The sequence below is a fragment of the Canis lupus genome, chromosome 22, assembly GCF_003254725.2.
Source record: "Canis lupus dingo isolate Sandy chromosome 22, ASM325472v2, whole genome shotgun sequence".
NCBI classification, from domain to species: Eukaryota; Metazoa; Chordata; class Mammalia; order Carnivora; family Canidae; genus Canis; species Canis lupus.
Window position 1 is genome coordinate 18,971,920 of NC_064264.1, and position 21,145 is coordinate 18,993,064.

Sequence of the window (21,145 nt, forward strand, 5' to 3'; positions counted from 1 at the left end):
CCTTCTTTGTGGAAGTGTAGATCAAGACTGTTAACAGAAGTTGGTCTGTGTTATTGCACCTAACTTTAGGATCCAAAAATATTTTTGCCATGTTGTGCCTTTCCTTCTGGAATTGTAAGTTGAGAACATAATGCTAATACCTGTTTACACTGTGAAGTGGATATTGTTAGAGAGAACACACCAGAACTTTTCTCCCTGTTAAGCAAATCATGCCCGTGTGAATGTATGATCTGTGGAGAAACACCTGTAGTTTTTACCTGCTGATGCTGTCTGTCTTGTTGGAGAATAAATTTTGGATGTTTTTTTTTTCTAACCCCCCCCAAAAAAATAAATAAGTCAGAAAAGAGAGAGTGATAGTTGGGTATTCCTCACATTATGGCTTATTCTAAAATAATAGAATGAAGAATATGGATTGATTATATTCAATCTATTCATTATATTTCTTATTTCATTTACAGTTTGTTTTCTAATTGAGGCATTAGGGACACAGTGGTAAACAATACTACCAAGAGATAGATCCCATGTAGATCATTATTCAACCTGTGAAGACTAGCAATAAATAATAAGATAATTCAAATTTTAATAAATGCTGGTAGAAATTCAGTGATGAAACTTCAAAGAAGTGATGTTGCTATTTTATATAAAGCAATCTGAAAGCCTGTTTGAGAAGGTGTGGTGTGACCTGAGACCTGATGGATGAGAATGTTTCAGCTATAGAAGCAAAAGTACTAATCTGAGGGTGGTACATTATGACTAAGGTAAAGAAGAGGGACCAGCCAATATGGCTGGAGCAAAGAGAGTAAAAATAAGGAGTTGAATAAATTGAAGATTTAGTCAAGACTGGACTTATAGAACTGAAGAGTTTATTTCAAGTCCCAAGGAGTGACTTGGGTGTGTGTGTATATATATATAAAATGACATTTCTGGGTGCTGTGGGAATAATAGGATTCTGTGGTGGTTGTTCCAGAAGAGATATTCACATATATATGTATGTATGTATTTTCTTTCTTTTTTCTTTTTCTTTTTAGAATGAGAATCTGGTTTGATTGTGGTTTTACTTGCTGAGATGGGAAAGCTAGAAGCCAACAAGCCAAAAGGGATGAGATGAGTGGTGAGAAAAACAAAAGCTCTGTTTTGGTGCATTTTATTTATTTGTTTGTATGTCTTGTTTTGTTTTGGTACATTTTAAATTTGAGAGACCTACTACATATCTAAGTGGAAAGGTCAAATAAATATTAGAATATCAGTTGTAGAACTTAGTAAAGAGTTGTAGATTTATATATTTAAAAAAACTCATTGTAAATTTATTTTTAGATAAAACCATGTAATTGTGTAAGCAGTTTAATGAAGGGAATGTAGAAAGAATAGATTGGGCCCCAAATGAGACTGGAAGATGGGGGCAAATCCAGTATGAGAATGGAGGGAGCAGCGAGTGAGGGAAGAAAAATACCAGGAGGAAACTGAACCTGTGTTCTCAGTGTGGCTTCATGGATCATGGATGATTTTAAGTCTCATGTAAAACACTCTTCTGTCTCTAGATTTGTAGTTTATTTGGAAATACATTTCCTATAGATATGCTTAATCATCCCCTAATCTTAATGAGTGTTATATGCCAGTAACAAAATGCTAAGGGTTTTTAAAAACATAATTCTCAATTTTGCTTTATTTCTTACTTTTCTTGCCTCATGCCTCTCTCTTCAGTCTAATATATTGTCTGCATTGAAGGTATGAGGAAAAATAGGTATAAAGTCTTCAGCCTTGGGATCCCTGGGTGGCGCAGCGGTTTGGCGCCTGCTTTTGGCCCAGGGTGCGATCCTGGAGACCCGGGATCGAATCCCACATCGGGCTCCGGGTGCATGGAGCCTGCTTCTCCCTCCGCCTATGTCTCTGCCTCTCTCTCTTTCTCTCTCTGTGACTATCATAAATAAATAAAAATTTAAAAAAATAAAGTCTTCAGCCTTAATCTGTTTATCCCTGAATAGTTTGATCATTTTGTTCAAAGTTTTTGTTAATCCCTTTTGTACCTATTTGGGATCTAGGAGCAGTAGTTTTGTCCTGTTCTATAAGGCTCCTGTCTGTCTTCTTAATTATTGAATCTGCCAATTATTTCTGAAGCCCATCTCTTTCTTGTAATACCTTGCTCAACATATATTCAGTAGCAACTGGTGCATATTTTTAACCTTCTGTTTTCCAACGTTTTCCCTTAAAGGTCCTGATTGAGTGAGGCAATAGTCTTTTTACCTGCTTAGAACAGACATCAGCATTGCTAATTTTTTTTTTTGTTAACTACCTGATACACATAATCACCTTTTCAACAATCAAGAATAATTTTGTCACAGATGTCCTCTCAGATAGTAGGCCAAATATTAGTTTTTTCAGAGCTGCACCCTTCTTTTGGTACTAATTTCTGTATTGCTTTTACTCATATTTTATGCGACAGAACTGCCATATGACTGACCCAAATTCACTAGAAGCTAGGAAGTTTAGAGGAATGGATAGGAATTCTCTGAGCACTAAGACTACTGTCCATATTATAAAGATTTCTTTTTCCTTCCTCAACAACGAAAGAAAAGAAGAAAGAGCAGGAAAGAAAAGAGAATCAAGACTGCACAAGAATGAAAGAGTAGATTCCCAAGGAAATGTTTTCAAGTTGGGATTGCTTACGGGAAGTTTTTGCAGAAATGACAGAATGTAAGCTTAGACTTGAAAGATGAACATTTTCTGAGGATACCAAGACTGGATAGAGTAATGATTTCCAAAACTGGCTCATCAAAATCTTTAGTTTCTTTTTTATAAGTATAAACACCAGCTTTCATCCTACGCCTATGAAATGAGGCTTGCCAAATATAGTACCCTGCATTTTATGTTTGCTGCAAATATAGTATCTCCATTTTATGTAGCTCTCTATATGGTGAAAAGAATGTTCTACTTACTCTGGTTCACAAAATGTTATTTTTATAATATAGGGAGCTCGAATCAACTTTAATATAAAAAAATCACCAGTTTTGTCACAATAGAATCCTAAATTTCATGAATCTATGTCATGATCTTTAATTGCTTTAATATTGTGACATTTTTAAGATTTCAAATATTTTTTCAGTACCAGGAAAGGTCTACAAGGCTCATTACAGAAATCTGACTCATACTTTGTGATTACTGAGATTAGTAATTCTAAGCTGGCACATAGATAATTTGGAGAAAATCCGTTTAAATAAATGTTTTCGTGATGTTTTAATTTGACTACATTAGCATCATATTACTAACATAACTTACATAAGTTTCTTCAAAATTGAAAGTATCTGTTTTGGAAGTTAGATCTCTGTTTCAGGCAGGGTATCAGCATGAAAACAGATGGCACAGTCAGATTAGAATACTTCAGGGAGTTTTTAATAAAAGGAATATTTATAAAAGTGTGAGCAAAGTATAGCATATCAGAAAAGGTGATATGATTCTAAGGAGCTTATCATGGCAAAGCTATTACCACTTCTAGTACTGAAAGGAAGAAGGTAGAGAGCAATTATTAAAACCTAGAAGACAAGGACAGATAGCTTATGAAGAGTAGTGATCCCCACTCATGAAACACAATCAAACTAGGGTGACACTGTAGGGAAGGAGCCAGAGGAATTAATGCCCTTACTACTCTGCCCTATTTCTGGTTGACCATCTTTCAGGGATCTTATTGGCTGACATAAAGCAATAGCTAGAAAATAAGAAATCCAGTGATGGAGTACATATAGGCCAGCATTTCAGGGCAAGGAGTTAGGAGAAGAAGGATGAGGAGTAAAGCTGGAGAGGCAAATGGATGATAGCACAGTTTGAAATTAGATGAAGGGGAAAAATTAAAAATTAAGTGGGCTATTTTAAAAAAAGTAAGGAAAATAGAATAACTAGAAATATTGACCATTTATTTTATTTTATGAATATTTTTATGACAACTCTTCTACTTGATACTATTTGATGATTATCATGGACTGACAGATAAAGCAAAGCTTTCTCTCCAATGATCTGATCAAAGTTCACATAAAACAACAGTTTATTTGGATTGCTATAGCTGGAACCACAGTCTCAATAAAATATTTATACTTTATGATGTCTATTTGTTATCTACCTCAAATACGATAGAATTTCTTAATTGATGTAAACAGGATACTTTAGAGGAAAAGATTAAATGTCATTGCCAAAATTACTGAATTTGCTGAAATAAACTCGATTTTTATGTTTAGTATTTCAAAAAAACATTGAGTTCCTAAAATTCTCATAAAAATTTCATGACTTATATATATATAAACAGATATTTGATTTTTCTGCAAATATTCTTTTCTCACATATTATATCAAATAAAATCTGATGTTGGGCCCAACCTATGAACTTCAGTGGTGAATAAGTCTGCTTATACTGCCATAACAAAGCACAGACTTCTTAAATAATGGAAATTTATTTTTTGTTTTACATTGCTGGAGGCTAGAAGTCCAAGGTAGATATCAGTAGAGTTGGTTTCCTGTGAAGACAGTCCCGCTTGCAGACTACTGCTTTTTCATTGTGTCCTCACATGGTCTTTCCTTCGTATGCAAATGCAGAGAGATTTCTAGTTCTTTCTCTTCTTACAAAGGCATCAGTCTCAGAATCTCCAGTCCAGTCTCCATTTCAGGGACAATTGCGTCCGTTTTAGTTAATGTGACTTCTCAAGTATGTATTGTGTGATTTAATTTTTAAAACTGTTTTTTTCTATTTGATGTGTAACTTTACTTTTTTAATAAGTATTAAAATGGTTCATAAAATATGAAAAAAGAAAAGACACCAGTCCTATTGGATTAAAGTCCCAACTTTATAATCTCATTTAATTTTATCTCCTTAAAGGCCCTGTCTCCAAATACAGTCGCTTTGGGGGTTAGGGCATCAGCATGTCAATTTTGAGTGAATACAATTCAGTCCATAACATATGGCATGTTATTAAGATGAATAGTTTTTATTAGTTCAAAATCATGACTACTTCAATGCATAAAGCCAAATAATAATGGTAATTAGTCTATTTTCATAAACATAAATTTTGAAATATGTGATAAAGAGTAAGTCTTAAAGTTACATATCAAACTTATATTTCAATATACCTATTGATGTTAGATGTTTTACAAATATATATCTTTTATGAAGAAGGAGCTATAAGTAAAAAGGGTTTTTTGAGGATGCCTTTAAGTTTTAGGAACTTCAAAAATTACATAGCTGAAATTCCAAAACAGAATCTTGGAGTGATTTTTACTCCTCTTTTGAAAGAGTTAACAGTTTAAGTACTCCTTCTGTCCTGTTATTGACAAAGGATTTCTTTTGAGCCTATCAGTGAGGAGTTGTTTTTAATCGTTATTTGAGAAAATAATTTTAATTTCTTATAAGATTATGAGTTGTGCATTCCTATTAAAATTTCGGCTAGTATTATGCCCACTGTGTTGGGTATTCATACAGAATATCAAGAATTAAAAAGCTAATTTTCTTTGGTTTTGCATTATGAGTCCAGACTGTTGTCATTTATTTATTATTTTCTAAAGTCCATAATATTCTGTGAATCTACATTGCCCAACAGGAGTGATTTCAATTGTTAAAATTCTCACCAAGATTCTAGAGGTACTCAGTAATTGGAAAGGTTTTTGCTTTTATTTTTGTTTCCTATCTATACCAATACATTTTATTTCTTAGATATGGTGCCAAAAGAATAAGTGACAAAAGAAAAATTATATAAATTGGACTTTGTCAGCATTAAAAACTGTTGTGCTTTAAAGGACACCATCAAGTGAAAAGAAAATTTTTAGAATGAGAGAAAATACTTGCAAATCATATATCTAACAAGCAACTTGTATCCAGAAAGTATTTTTTAAAAACTCTTAGAACTAAAAAAAAAAAAAAAAAAAAAAAGACAAATAGTCTAGTTAAAAATTGGTTCAGGGATTTGAATAGACATTTCTTCAAAAATACATATAAATTACCATAAAATGATACTCTAATTCTTTAGCTATCTGAGAAATGCAAACTAATATCACTTCACTCTAGGAAGACTATGACCAAAAACATATAATAACAAATGTTGACCAAGTGGAGAAATTAGAATTCTCATATGTTGCTGATGAATGTGTTAAATGATGCAGCTCTTTGAAAAACAACCTGTTTATCAGAATGTTAAACATAAACTTTCTATATAACTAATCAAATTCAACTTCTAGTTAATAGCCAATAGAAAATATATGTCCAAACAAAAACTTGTATTGAAAGTTAATAGCAGGGATCCCTGGGTGGCGCAGCGGTTTGGCGCCTGCCTTTGGCCCAGGGCGCGATCCTGGAGACCCGGGATCGAATCCCACATCGGGCTCCCGGTGCATGGAGCCTGCTCCTCCCTCTGCCTGTGTCTCTGCCTCTCTCTCTCTCTGTGTGACTATCATAAATAAATAAAAATTAAAAAAAAAATGAAAGTTAATAGCATTGTTCCTACCAGTCAGAGTATAAAGAGCCCATGTGTCCATCAAATAATAATGCATAAGCAAATGTGGTATATCCATGCAATGGAATATTACTTGGTAGAATGAAGTACTGATGTATAAAATACACAGATGAACCTTGAAAACATTATGCTAAGGGAAAGCTAGTCACAAAAGACTGTATGTTGTATGATTCTATTTATATAAAATTGCCATAATAGGCATATCCAAAGTGACAGCAAATAGAGTGGTGGTTGCTAGGGACTAAGGTAGGGAGAATGGAAAGTAACTGCTAACAAGTATGGGATTCCTTTAGGGTGATGTATATTTTCTAAAATTAGATAGTTGTGATAGCTGCACAGCTCCTGTGAGTGTATTAGAAACTGAATTCTACACTTTAAATGGGTGAATTCATGGCATGTGAATTTTATCTCAACAAAACTGTTTTAAAATAATGGCATTTTAAGTGTTCAAACATCTTACCTGTTTTTTTGCTGATGTCCTTATTAAACTATTGAAAATTAAATTCTGTTTTAGAGAGATACCAATAGTATGTACATTGATTAGAATAAGAGCTTATTCAAGAACATAATTCAAATCACCATATCTTAAAAACTATAAAATCTTGTAACTTGAAAAAGCCAATCTGGAGGTATATACATGGAGAAGTGAGTTCTTTCCTGTTCACTCTCTTTTGGTATGTCAGGTTCTAAACGTAATTATTTTGGATTTGTAGAAACTACACTAAGTATTTTAAGCTTCATACTATTTCTTAAAAAATAATTGTAGATCAGTGTTCAGATGTGTAGTTTCTGGGTCCAATGCAAACACTATAACAATTTTAAAAGTTTACAAGGTATACCCAATTTATCTCTTAAAGGCTTTTATAAAGTTATATTTCCAAAAACAGATTATGAGAATTCCTATTCTATTATACGACCATACCAATGTTGAGCATTTGCATGCTTGGGCAATTACTTCTCAGCTCTATTACCTATAAAATGAGAGTTAACAGCTATAAAACTTCTCTCCATTAATCTCTGGAACATGGGAAGCACTATTCTTAGTAAGTCAACTAGGTGTTACTAGACTCTTAGTTTTAGTAGTAATAGTATTTTTAGTAGTCTAATAGTATTTTTTTAAAGATTTTATTTATTTGAGAGGAGAGCATGAGCAGGGGGAGGGGCTGATGGAGAGGGGAAATTCATACTCTTCACTGACAAGAACCCTGATGCAGGGCTTGATCCCAAGACCCTGAGATCATGACCTGGGTAGAAGGTAGATTCTTAAACAAATGGGCCACACAGACACCCCAATAGTATTTTTAGTATTATTACTATTAGTAGTAGAATTAGTAAATATAATTCTCTTGTATATGGTTCAACAAATTAACATTGATGGCAATTTAAACACAACATAATAGGTTTGGAATATAGCCAATTCATCAAACATGAGTTAATCTCTAAATTTAAGAGTAACTCACCAAAAGCACATATGTAAAACAATAGTATAGGAAAAAGATGACTTTTAAAAGCATACATGTTATCAAGTTTGTGAGAAATTGTTATAATAGGAGCTGGGTGATTTCTTCTACTATGCTACTCATCATTCTGTAACCATTCCCACGTTGGCAAACAAACAAATAAACAAAAAATAGAAATCAACATGTAACTTTCCTACAGATTAAAAATTTCAAACATCGACTATTAACATGCCAAATTTTAATAAGCTTAGTAGTACACAGGGATTAAAAGATTTATAAATGCTTTCAAACCAACCTTGTAGAAAATACAATATAACCTTCAAATAACCCTGGCTTAATGTGATAGTGGAGTGGAATAAAATTTCTTCAGTTGTTTTTTAGATGGAAACTATAATGAGAACATATCCTAAGTGGATTAGAAGAATTTTCTATTGAATATGTTAATAGTGTATCATGAGCAATCTTCACATGTAAGTATCAATCAACATTGCCATTAATCAAGAATCAATAAATGGTGCTTTCTTGAGGGATAACTTAGTTTACTTAGGTACTTGGAATTATTGAAAACAAACCAAATTTTAAGTACTCAATTACAAAAATTGGGAATGTTTTATGAATTACAAAGATATTTTCCTAAGATTATTTAAGAAAAAAAGCGTAACTACAACAGAGCAAATTCCCCCTTAAAATCAAGGCTTTACTGAACAATGAAATGTCATATTCCCACTTTTCATTCAGTATTTTTTATTCCCTTTCCCATTGCCTTTTTTTCACAAAACTTGTCATATCTGATAGAGTATGTATTTTGTTTATATGCATATTGTCTTTTTACTCCAACTGAATATGAGTTCCTTGAGGGAAGGGATTTCATTCATTGCCAAATCCTTTGCACTTGTAATATGCATACACTTAGTAAAGTTTTTTTTAATAATAAATTTATTTTTTATTGGTGTTCAATTTGCCAACATACAGAATAACACCCAGTGCTCATCCCGTCAAGTGCCCACCTCAGTGCCCGCCACCCAGTCACCCCCACCCTCCGCCCTCCTCCCCTTCACCACCTCTAGTTCATTTCCCAGAGTTAGGAGTTTTTTGAAAGAAAGGAAGGAAGGAAAGAAAGAAGGAAGAAAGGGAAAAATAAATACAAACATATTTAGAATGTAATTTTCATATCGATAAGTATATTTAATCCAGGCATAATATACCTTTTGTTTCTTTACTAATTCCCATTCCTCTCCCTTTCTCCAATTAGCAATAAGAATTTTAAAAACATCCTCAATGTACATATGTAAGTGCGTTTTAAGATATGTATGCAATCATGTATATATTCAAAAATTACAACCTAATATATCATCATAGGACTTACAGTTTTACTTCACCTTTTGTTTCAGACAAAAACTTTTTCATAAAACTACTTCATTTATTTTATTCCTTAATTTGAATAATATTACATGAATACATCATATTGATTTGTTCATTTCCCTACTGATAACTATTAGGTTACTTCCAAGTTTTCTATTAGAAAAAAACTTAATGCTGCAGTGTACGTCTTTGAACACTTCCTCCAGTGTACATAAACAATAATTTCTCATATATACATATGAGATGTATGTATATGGATACACACTGATTCAAGAGTGTATGTTTTAACTCTACAAGTTTATAAGAAATTATCAATTAATCTTCCAAAGTTACATTTCCCAAAACAGATTATGAGAGTTCTCATTTTACTACACTACCACTAACATTGAGCATTTGCATGCTTTAACTTTTTTTTCCAATCTGATAATTATGACATGTTTTAGTATCAGTTTCCTAATGACCAGTGTTGTTGGGTACCGCTTTTACATACCTTAGCCATTTGTATCTATTTCTGGGTGAATTCCTGTTTATTAACTTTGTCCAATTTTATTGAATTTTTTTATTAGTTCAAAAGACTTTTTTATACATTGTGGATACATATTTCTTTTCAGTTTATGATCTTGAATATTATGCCTATTTAATGGGGTTTATTTGTTAAATGTAGTAAAACTTACCAGTATATTATTTTATGATTTCTGCTGCTTATGCTTTTTTAAAGAAGACCTTTTCTATACCAATTCATAAAGATATATCTTAAAGATATTCTATAAAGTACGTTAAAAATTTTAACATGTTAAATACATCTGTACAGATGATCCCCAACTTACAATGGTCTGACTTATGATTTTTTGACTTTACAATGATTCAAAAGTGATACACATTCAATAGAAACCATACTTCAAATTTTGAGTTGCAGTGTTTTCCTGGACTAGTGATATCCTGTGTGGTACTCTGTAGTGATGCTGGATAGCTAGCCGCAGCTCCCAGTCAGCCACATAATCACAAGGGTTAACAACTGATACATTTACATTCATTCTGTACTTATAGAGCCATTCTGGGTTTTTTTGTTTTTTGTTTTTTTACTTTCAGTACCGTATTCCACAAATTACATAAAGTATTCAACACTTTGTTTTAAAATAGGCTTTGGGTTACATAATTCAGTCTGCTGTAGGCCAATGTAAGTATTCTGAGAATGTTTAAGTTATGATGTTTGGTAGGTTAGGTGTATTACATACATTTCAATTTATAATATTTTCAATTTAAGATGGGTTTATCAAGACATACCCCTATTATAAGTCAAGGAAGACCTGTATTTTCTTTGGGACATGTTCTGATAGAGTGTTTTAGTTTTGTTTTATTCTTTATGGATAAGGTATTATCCCAAGTCACAGATTGAATTGTTATTTTTATACAGATGTGTATTGCTAACTCTAGCAAGTATCAGCATATTTGTGGAGCTAGTTCTGTGCTTTTTATTTTGTTATATTGAGATCATTTTTAAATCATGTGACCATAGCAATCTTATTTTTCATTTTTAACTTAAACAATACAGTTTTAATTTTTTTCCAACTTTACTGAGATATAACTTTCAAGTACATAATACAGATTTGTTAACTATAGTTACCATGAGATACATATCCAGAACTTATTCATTGAATAAATGAAAGTTTATCCTGTTTACTACATTTCCTCCATCCTCTGCAGCCCCTGGCAACCACCATTCTACTGTTTCTTGAAGTTTTGCTTTTTTAGATTCCACGAGCAAGTAAAATCATACATCCTATAATGGATCTGTTGTTGGCCATTTCAACATCTTCTCTGGAAAAATATATATTCAGTTCCTTTGTCCATTTTTTTTAATTTTTATTTATTTATGATAGTCACACAGAGAGAGAGAGAGAGAGAGAGAGAGAGAGAGGCAGAGACACAGGCAGAGGGAAAAGCAGGCTCCATGCACCGGGAGCCCGACATGGGATTTGATCCCGGGTCTCCAGGATCGCGCCCTGGGCCAAAGGCAGGCGCCAAACCGCTGCGCCACCCAGGGATCCCTCCTTTGCCCATTTTTTAAGCAGGTTTTTTTTTTTTGTAATTACATCCTATGAGTTCCTTTTATATTCTGAATATTATCTCTTTATCAGATATATGGTTTGCAGATATTTTCTCCCATTCTGTAGGTTATCTCTTCATTTTGTTTATTATTTCTTTTGCTGAGTAGAAGTTTCAGTTTGATGTAGTCTTGTTTATTTATTTTTGCTTTTGTTGTTTGTGCTTTTGGTGTCATATCCAAAAAAGTCATTGCCATGGCTAATGTCAAAAAGCTTTTTCCCTATGGTTTCCTCTATGAGTTTTGTGGTTTCAGGCCTTTTATTTAAGTATTTAATCCATTTTGAGTTAGTTTTTGTGAATGATGTTAAGATACTAGGTCCAATTTAATTTCTCTGCATGTAATTATCCAATTTTCCCAACATCATTTATCAAACAGACTTAATCTTTTCCCCATTGAATATTCTTGGATCCCTTCTCAAATATTAGTTGACCATATATGTATTTGGAAGTTTAGTAGCAAGGCAAATAAGAGCAAATCATATTACAATACTCTGAGGACTTTTTAAGAATTTGTGTAGTATTATAGGAATGGCACTTGATTCAACTTTATTTACTTCATATTTGATTGTCTTATAAAATACTATTCTTCTTATTTCCTAAGTCTATTTATTTAAAAAAAGAGTCATAGACAACGTAAATCTTTGTTATGAATTAGTTACTTTTTTTCACTTGAAAGGTTCTTGCATGCCTCTTTCAGAAAATATAAGAGTTATTTTAAGCTCCATATATAAGTGTTGGACCCATTTTGTGGGCAGAGAGATTATTTTTCTAAATGTAAACTATAATTCAAGTATGTGTTTGGTAATCAAAAATATGGCAATAAGATGTTAATATGTCCACAAAGATTTGGGAAAGATTTCTAACCACTTCATTTTTATTTATCTTTAGTACCATAAAATCCTTGCTTTGACTCTAATATATGCCATTGTGCCCTTCCCTGCCACAAAGAAATAGATATTTCTTTGTGATCAATAGTTTTGCCCAAAACCTCTAGATATTTTTCTTATATGAATAGCTACAGTTAAGCCTTAATTTTGTATTTGTACTGGCCAAAAAAAGATTGATATTGACTAAGAATGAAGCCTATGTTTAGAATATGACAAGTATAGGGAATCCCTGGGTGGCTCAACTGTTTAATGCTTGCCTTCGGCCCAGGGCGTGATCCTGGAGTCCTAGGATCGAGTCCTGCATCAGGCTCCCTGCATGGAGCCTGCTTCTCCCTCTTCCTGTGTCTCTGCCTCTCTCTCTCTCTCTCTCTCTCTCTCTCTCTCTGTGTCTCTCATGAATAAATAAATAAAATCTTAAAAAAAAAGAATATGACAAGTACATTTATAGTTTGTGTTGGTAACTTCAGCGAGAAAAAAATATAAACTTTGTTTTACTTATTTTTTCTTTCCCTTTCTCATTTAGCCCATAGATTGAATAAGATATCACTTCCACTTCTTCGATTTATACTTCCTTAAAAAAATATCATCATATAAACTTTTGTCTCAGGCTCTGCTTTCTGGGAATTCACACTAAAACAACATGTGAAAAAAAATTGTTATGATAAAAAAGACCAGAGATCAATTCTATAATACAATAATGAGGAAATAACATGAAACATAATTCACAAACCAACAAATGCTGCCAAAAAATGAAAAAAGACCACCCTCATTACTTATGAAATTCAAAGTAAAAAGTGATCTTCCCAAATGTAACTGTTTTTTACTTTAATAAAATCATCAAATAGTGCTAATTTTGAGGGAGGCATCATAATTGTCAAATAAAATGGAAATTATGTAAACATTCTGTCTTCAAAAAATCCTAACAAGTGTTTAGTGAAAGATTACTATAGGACAGATATTTTTCTCCGTGCTTTGCATGTATTGAATAATCTAATCTTTAAACCAATTCTGCTATGGGTATTATTGCTACAATTTCTCAGATAAAGGGTGGAGAATGAGGGTTGAAGTTAGGATTCAAACTCCGCAATCTCACTCAGGAAGTCCTGTTCTTTACTGTCCGCACTGCTGCCTGTTGTGGATTGTAGATGCTATGGAAGCCTGTAGGCATCTGTACTTCCTGCTTCAGCTTCAGGATATCCACCTGGTGCTGACTCCAGTACCCAGCCTTCAGGTATCCAAGGCAACCACCCTGAACTCAAAGTTCCAAAACACATAGCCTGTGAATGGGGTGATTAATCTTGTTTATGCCATGGACCCCTTTGGCAGTCTGATAAAATCAAGGGATACCTTCTGAGAATAATACTTTTAAAAATACATAATATAGAGAGTTATAAAAGAAGTAATTTTATTTAAATATGGTTTATAAAATATTGAAAAATTAAATTTTTGATGTAACAATATATATGCTTCTTTAACAAGATTTTTGCGTTGGTTCTAATAGCTGATTTCAAAAGAATGTCTCACAGTGACTCTAAATGATATTTCAAGATATCGCTACAAGACTTCATGAGACCTGAATTAGAACCTCTACCAAAGATTTCATAAAACTTGATTTTGGAGACAGTGTTTGGCTAGAGTGGACTGGAATTGGGATTTCCTTTCCCCAGGTCAGTTAGGCTCAGATACTACCTTAGCAGATTAGGCTTTTATTAACTAATTCCCCCAGAGGGCAGGCCTGTGGAGAAGAACAGAGTGTTCTGGTATATTTTAAGATGAAGCCTTTCTCTCCTCTCCCTCCTGGAAGCATGAAGGGAATTTTCTTCAATATTTACTGTGAAAACTTAGATAAGCTGCTAGAGATAAAACTCACAAAAGTGTGGGGGCATCTCTATAACTAAGTCCCCCCAGAAATTTTAACTCACAGAATTGTCCACATTGAGACTCTGGAAATTTGTAAGTTGCAGACTAGGATTTTCTGCCCCAGCACTGGTTCTCACAGCAATTTCTAAATTTCTACTCCTGAGTTTCCTCTCTAGTAAGCCATGACTCCCTGGATTCACCTTTGTCTCCACTCTCAGAGGCAGCAGTTTTCTCTTATGAAGATTCAAGAAGAGTTGTAGAATCTTCAATTTTTGAGTGTTGACAAGCCAGTGGCAACATCCAAGTTCTTCACATGTGGAAATGGAAACTGGAAAACTGGAATCCTATTTTTTTGTTTTTGGGAAGAAGGAAGAACAGAAGGAACAAAGGAGGAAGAAAGGGAGGGAGGAAGGGAATACAAAAATTCTTAACGGGGCAGGATAATCCAAGGATTTAGAGATTGTCTCATAGAAGCTAAGCAAAGGCCAAAACTTTCTTCAGAATGTACAGTGTTGGACACCCATGACCTGATGAGTTAATCCTTTACTGTGCAATCACCAACTGTTTGTACATTTCTGTCTTTGCTCACACAAATGCATTTAGGTTTGTCCTATCCTTCAAAAAGAGATAAAGGAACCACTCAATGTGAATTTCTTCTAGCATGGGCATTCTCTTAATCACTTTTGTATCCCTAGTGTATATATAGTGCCCAAAATATGGTAGTGACCCAATAAGTGCTAAAAAATATCTGAAGAGAAATAAATTAACCTCTTGTTTTTTTTTTCATTGCTGTTATTCAGGAAGTGTGTAATGAAATGCATCATTACCTAATGTAGGGATACACTTGCATTATAGTCAACAATTGTTCATCTTACTGAATTAGGACATCTATATATTTTACATAACAGAAACAGGTGAAACATGGCAAAGAGTAATAAGAATGAAAAGTAAAGCAGGTCATATGAAATATGATTAAGAATACATGACATTAAATATTATTTTGGATAATTTTCAAACATTCCTGTAAGTTTCATAATATTCTAATAGATCAGAGGTCTGCAAACGCTATCCCACCATCTAAATCTGGTCCAGCAGTTCTTACTCCTAAAGAAAGATTATTGGATATTGGAGTACAGCCATTCCCATTCATTTATGTATTGCTCTAAGGCTGCTTGTGCACTAAAATTACAAAGTTGAGTAGTTGCAAGAAGACTAGAGATCATATGGCCCACAAAGCCTGAAATATTTGTTTTCTAACCACAAAGTTTGGTTACTCCTGATGAATAAAAAAATTATAACCACAAACTCAAAATATATAGTTTGAATCGTTTGGTTGCACTCCGAAGCAAATATGTTTAGTGTTACTGAATGTCAAAATTAGATTCTCTTCTTAATCTATTAAAAATTCCAAATAATTACTAACATTAAAAAGCTTTCATATATAGTTATATCAGAATTTTCTCTATTATATACTCTCTTATTTCTTTGAAAGGGGTTAATTTCCAAATATTTTTTATACATTGTTCTTCATGTGATACAAACACTAGCTTTTATCTATAAGATCTAAAGTTATGATAATATTTTAATACTGTTATTTCAACTTCAGCAGTAATATTGATATTATTTTTCACTCAATGTGTACTTAGTGATGAAAGAATGGTTCCTTTTTTTCCCCACTAAATTCAATTTTTGCATCCATAGCCATTTCTTTTTTTTTTTTTTTTTTTTTTCTTCGGTGACAAACCCTTGCTTGTTAGAGACCTGGATTTTATTTTTTTAAATTTTTGTATAAATTTATTTTTTTATTGGTGTTCAATTTGCCAACATATAGAATAACACCCAGTGCTCATCCCGTCAAGTGCCCACCTCAGTGCACGTCACCCATTCACCCCCATCCCCCGCCCACCTCCGCTTCCACCACCCCTAGTTCATTTCCCAGAGTTAGGAGTCTTTCATGTTCTGTCTCCCCTTCTGATATTTCCCACACATTTCTTCTCCCTTCCCCTTTTCTATTGGCCAGGGAGGCTGAGTGAATTGAAATTGTTTCAGAGGGAATATAAGGGAAGGGAGAAGAAATGTGTGGGAAATATCAGAAAAGGAGACAGAACGTAAAGACTCCTAACTCTGGGAAACGAACTAGGGGTGGTAGAAGGGGAGGAGGGCGGGGGGTGGGAGTGAATGGGTGACGGCACTGGGGTTATTCTGTATGTTAGTAAATTGAACACCAATAAAAAATAAATTAAAAAAAAAAAAGAAATTGTTTCAGATCTGACAATGAGCAAGTATTCTCTGTGACGATGTTTCTTTGAGTAGGGTTTAGTTGGTTGGATCAAGGGGATAATACTGTGTAAGGCTCATACCAATGGAATGTCAAGCAGCAGTCAGCTAGATAAAGTTCTAGTTGCTTAGCCATTACTTTAAAAGAGATGTAGCAAGAGGATTGGGAAAAGATCCCAATTGACACTCAGATCACAGCTTTAGAAATAGTCTGGCCACAAATATGAGGGATGGACATCGTTATAGGTTACAGATGTTTGACCAAAAAAAAAAAAAAAAAGGTTGTATTTTAATTAAATAACAATTTAATTAAGAATTAAATGACAATTTTGGGAAGTGGACTATTGGGCTTTGAACTAGATACTTGGAAACATGGATTAAGTTAGGAACCTAGAGTGGCTTAAAACCACTTCCTGGTACTATGCTATGAGGTCAGAGTGGGCACAACCAAAGCAGATGTAATGAATAACCAACAATCTAGTTCTTTGTTATATAACCTTTTTTTTTTTTTTTTTAAGCAGAAATCTAAACCTGGGGACAAGTGAAAGCATAAAGTGGAATTAAATGCTCTAGAATTCAAGATTAAAATGACACAGGGTCATGGATTCAGAAAAACCATTACAAATTATGATTTATCTTCATTTTTTTTTAAGTTTTGATTTATTCATAGAGACAGAGAGAGAGAGAGAGAGAGAGAGAGAGAGAGAGAGAGGCAGAGACACAGGCAGAGGGAGCAGGCTCCACGCAGGGAGCCCTACGTGGGACTCGATCCAGTGTCTCCGGGATCACGCCCTGGGCTGAAGGCGGCGCTAAACCGCTGAGCCACCGGGCTGCCTGATTTATCTTCATTTTTAAAAGGTTATTTAACTTCTCTCTCATTGGGAGTCGAAAAACATTCACAAAATGCCCTGTATTTCTGGGCAACATGTGTAATGTTGACCAGTTTCTCTCCTTGATTACATTCTAATTACTGTTTTCTTTTTTCTCTCGAGAATCTAGAAGGAATCTTGTTTCCTTTCTGGCTTTTGTTTCTCTTTCTACCCAATATTTATTTATATGTACAGCATAAAAGAAGTATAGTACCATGAATTTACCAGAAAATAAAATTAGAACCGTGTCAGCCAAAATTAATGAAGTGAAAAACACTGTGACAACAAAGAGATTAGATGGGAAAGACCTTGAGAGTAAATACTGCTGTTTCGCTATTTCTTTCATCACTTGAATCTGTTGCTACTCAGTGAAACAAATGCAGATATAGGCTCCAATCAGGATTAGAAGTGTTTAGACTGTACTAGGATGGAATTCTATCCATCATAATATTAATATTAATATTTCATGGGAATTATTGGACAATTTTTATAGAGTGTTCTTGTTTTAATAAATATACAGGGAAAAGGGATCCCTGGATGGCGCAGCGGTTTGGCGCCTGCCTTTGGCCCAGGGCGCGATCCTGGAGACCCGGGATCGAATCCCACGTCAGGCTCCCGGTGCATGGAGCCTGCTCCTCTCTCTGCCTGTGTCTCTGCCTCTCTCTCTCTCTGTGACTATCATAAATAAATAAATAAATACCTAAAAAAAAAATTAAAAAAAAAAAATATACAGGGAATGAATTCTGAATTCAGACAGCCTAGGTTTGATCCTGGAGTTGCCACTTAATAAATACACTCAATCACTCTGTCCTTTGGATCATCTCATCTGAAAATTGGTGGGAGAATAAAAGCACCCATTTTTTATATTGGGGAAAAGAAGTAGGTTATTTCAATTAGCATTTGCACTTGTGCCTGACATGAAACAATTGTTCAAAATCAACACCAGACAGTACCTTGTAACATGAAAAATGGAAAAAATGTAGATATTCATAAAATCCAAAATCTATTTTGGTAAGAAAGTCATATGGGGAGATTTGTCTGAATCCTTTGGAAACTAAGTTACTAATTTAAAGTGGGGATGTAAAGGTTTTTCATATCAAGGGCTATCATGGCTCTTGCTATTGGCTGCAAGTAACAGAAACCAATTCAAGCCTAAAAAATGCAAACAATAACTAAAATAGTGTATTATTTGCCTACCATTAGGTAGGAAAGGAATCCAGTTTTTTTTTTTTTTCCTTTTTTCGGGTTATTTAATTAACGCATGCCTTTCCCATAAGTTAATTCCCTCATTGCGGTAAGATTGAATCAGACAGACATTGAAATATCCTGGGTCCTGGTTCACACCCAAAGAAAGGGAAAACTCTTTCTTCTCAACCATTGAATATGAGTCTTTCCCTTCAAACTGGTCATTTTTTGTTCACCTGCTCCGTGTACCAAATGGCTTAATTAACTACGCTTACTCCTAGAGGTCAGGAGCAGAGGATTGGAGAAGTTTCCCCAGTTCCGTGCAGTTCTGTGGCATTTGAGAGAGCCTGACCTGAGTATTTGATTGAAACATAGTAGGAAGGGGCAAATGCTAGAGAGACAAAAACATAGTCCAGTACAATAATAGACACTTTGATTATATCTCACTGATTTTATTCTAGTAGACTGCCATTTTAGCAGGGAAATTGTGCACTGTTGGACTAAGTTGTTGCTGATATAAAGAAACTTCTACACAGAAAGGTCTTTCCCACCTGTGCACTCCTGACTGGATTTTTATCTTTTTTAAGCAGAGTGACAGGCTATTATATGTAACCTTGACACACTGTAAATTTATGTGTAAAGAACTGATAAAAATATAATTTCCTCTAAATATATTTTGATTAGGAAAGTAGGAAAAGAAAAAAAGAAGCTTGAAACATTTCCTAGGGTGTTATATTACAGAAAGAGAAAAGAATAAATGTGTGGAATAGGAATTTCCCTCATTGCTAAGTCTTTCCAGGACTGACACTCAGATGAAACCGGTTTATTTGAAGTATTAAATATTATTTAATCATCAATCCTGATTCTTTTTTAAAGGAATAAACCTATGGGAGAAAGAGCAAGAAGAGTTAAGTGGGCAGAGAATACATAAATGTATGTATAAATAGAGCCATGTGATTTAGGTATAATTAGATTTTATGACTTAACTCTTGTAATTTTCTCTATTTTGCATTTAAATTTGGAAAGATCCGTGATCTCAACTCAAATATATTTTATGGGGCAAAGTGGTGTTTAATTATATGATGCTGGTCATCTTGAGAATAGATTTAATACATATCTAGGGTTTAATCAAAACATTAAACTCATTAGAAATTGTCTCCCGCATTTTTTGGCTTTATGCTTGAAATCATTTGTGTTCTTTGTTAAATTCAAAAATCTATAACAATAAAGTTAAAAGAGGGAAAATCACAGTGGTGTCATATAGAAGGAAAGAATATTTAACAGTCTTTATTTTAAAGTTTAATTGAGCACAAGGAGTAGAGATCTAAAAGTGCCAAATTACTTGAAGTATTTATGAATAAAATAGCATATATTTTTAAATAATAAAGATAACAATAATGAAGTCAAATAATATCCTGCACCTGGACACAATTTTTAAATATGATTATATATTTAATTCAATTTTTCCAATAATGTTCCTATTAGATTGAGAATGAATTTATGTTTAGATTCCAAATTAATTCCTTCATCAAATATTAGAGAAATAGATTGTATTTTGTAGGGGAATGCTGCTATCAACTGTTGTCTGCTTACTAATCATGGGACTTGTGTATCCTCTATTTCATCTTTCTTTGAGTTTATTGATTACTCCATCGACTTTTCTATTTCCAGCCTGTCTGTTCATTGAGACTGGTTTGCACCATTAGCAAAATATACAATTTATGTGTTATTCCTCCTCTCAATACCCACTTTTAAAATTAGGTTTTAAAATATAGTAAATGCTTAGCATTAAAACAAATATTTTAAACTTTGCAATGAGGTAAGTTCCAGTTTTTTCATAAATTGAATGGAATATAAGCTGTTTTCAAGGTAAATAATGAAGCTTACTAGAAAATAGCTTATTGTTTATAGAAATAAATACATTAGAGTATTTAGATAGGAAAACATATATTTGTAAAATTGAAAGATATGCCTCAAGGCTGTTTAGATAAGAATATTTTTTTTTAGATAAGAATATTTTTACTGCTGGTATTTAATCTTTATTGGTATTCACTATGATTCAAAAATTTAAAAATATATGACATTCAATAATTTAATATATCATTTATATTTTGTATGATACAAGGTAAAGAGCCATACAATTGATATTTTCTCCATTTTTTCTTAGGCATATGCACTCTCATAGCAATGAAGGTGACATAATTCAATAAGTAGGTTTTTTTTCTTATGACAATATTTTATTCATGATTAAAAAACATGAAAGTTAGCTCTAAATTATCAGAGCTTCTCCCATTATGTTATTAATAGATTTTCATATACTGGACTACATGTAGTCCCTATTGTAAATCAAAAGATCTGTATAAATTACATTCACAAATTGTATCATAGCATATTTGTACAATCTAATCAAAGAGTTAAAACTAATCAAGGCCTAGTTTTCTATTTGAAATAGGTTTTTCTACACAGAGAAAACTAATAAAGCAATGACTTTGAAACAAATCTGCCTCATTTAAGTGTGCTCAAAAACATGTTTCCAAGTGGCATAGACCTTTAGAAGTTAACAGTAATGACTGCCCATGGCATGAAGAGGCAACATTCTTAAATTCAGGTATTGTTAAGTTGAAAGCTACATGTGGGCAAGGATTCTTATTTGTT

General features: G+C 33.3%; 2 long non-coding RNA genes across 3 annotated transcripts in view; one reads left to right on the forward strand and one right to left on the reverse strand.

Annotated features, from left to right (window-relative positions):
- The window catches only part of LOC125753335 (uncharacterized), a 145,326-nt gene extending 143,416 nt beyond the window's left edge, over window positions 1-1,910 (forward strand). Inside the window, exons 3-4 of the long non-coding RNA XR_007404909.1 lie at window positions 1,029-1,111; window positions 1,702-1,910. This is a non-coding gene — a long non-coding RNA (uncharacterized LOC125753335). The remainder of the gene's footprint in view (window positions 1-1,028; window positions 1,112-1,701) is intronic.
- The window catches only part of LOC112678780 (uncharacterized), a 110,164-nt gene that overhangs the window by 83,607 nt on the left and 5,412 nt on the right, over window positions 1-21,145 (reverse strand). The window contains exon 2 of one of the 2 annotated variants that reach the window (XR_007404910.1): window positions 14,360-14,503. This is a non-coding gene — a long non-coding RNA (uncharacterized LOC112678780). Of the gene's footprint in view, window positions 1-13,392; window positions 13,519-14,359; window positions 14,504-21,145 lie in introns of those variants that run through there. The other variant, XR_003147841.3, reaches the window with a different exon arrangement.